The sequence below is a fragment of the Monopterus albus genome, unplaced genomic scaffold (genome assembly GCF_001952655.1).
Source record: "Monopterus albus unplaced genomic scaffold, M_albus_1.0 scaffold149.1, whole genome shotgun sequence".
Classification (NCBI taxonomy): domain Eukaryota; kingdom Metazoa; phylum Chordata; class Actinopteri; order Synbranchiformes; family Synbranchidae; genus Monopterus; species Monopterus albus.
In genome coordinates, this window is record NW_018128029.1 from 865,061 (window position 1) to 865,744 (window position 684).

General features: G+C 42.7%; 1 protein-coding gene across 6 annotated transcripts in view; it reads left to right on the forward strand.

The window, feature by feature from the left end:
* ndrg4 (NDRG family member 4) overlaps positions 1-684 on the forward strand; it is a 119,240-nt gene that overhangs the window by 50,929 nt on the left and 67,627 nt on the right. The gene's annotated exons all lie outside the window — the stretch shown is intronic.

Consider the following 684-nt stretch of genomic DNA (forward strand, 5'->3'; position numbering starts at 1 on the left):
GGGCAGCTGCGCCTCCAATCAGAACGTCCATACAGCATTCTTCGTTCACAAAAATCGAAGGAAGGTAGTTCAGTGTTAGTTGTCTGATATTTAACAGTTCTTCTCTGGTAAAAGTAATCCAGGATGGGTTGCAAAAGACCAAGAAAACAAAGAAAAACTATAAACACAAGAGAGTGCGAGTAACCAAGGCTGCCATCGCTGTCGGCACGATCTTATTACATGATGGTCATTCATTTTGGTCATTTATATTTCAAATATACATTACATATAGTTTTTCCATCACAAATTGCACTATGGGATGATGCTTTTACAAGTGCACCTCATTTTGTTCCTGTCAGACACACATGCACACTCTCACTCTTGCTGTTGGTGTCTTGCCATTTTACTAATTGACAGCTGGCTGACGGTAAAGTGCCAGCAAAGGCAGCGAAGAAGAAGACCGCTGACATAGGCAACACCAAGCCATTATATCTGGGGACCGCTGACATAGGCAACACCAAGCCATTATATCTGGGGACACAAAAGTCCCAGTAAAAAATTTGTGCAGACTGCCTGCCAACTGTCTTGCTTTCTTTCTATGTCCCTCTCCGGTGAATTGGCCCATTTATTTCTGGTAGGCTTATAATATAAATTAATAAACCATCCATCCATCCATTTTCTTCCGCTTATCCGGGACCGGGTCGC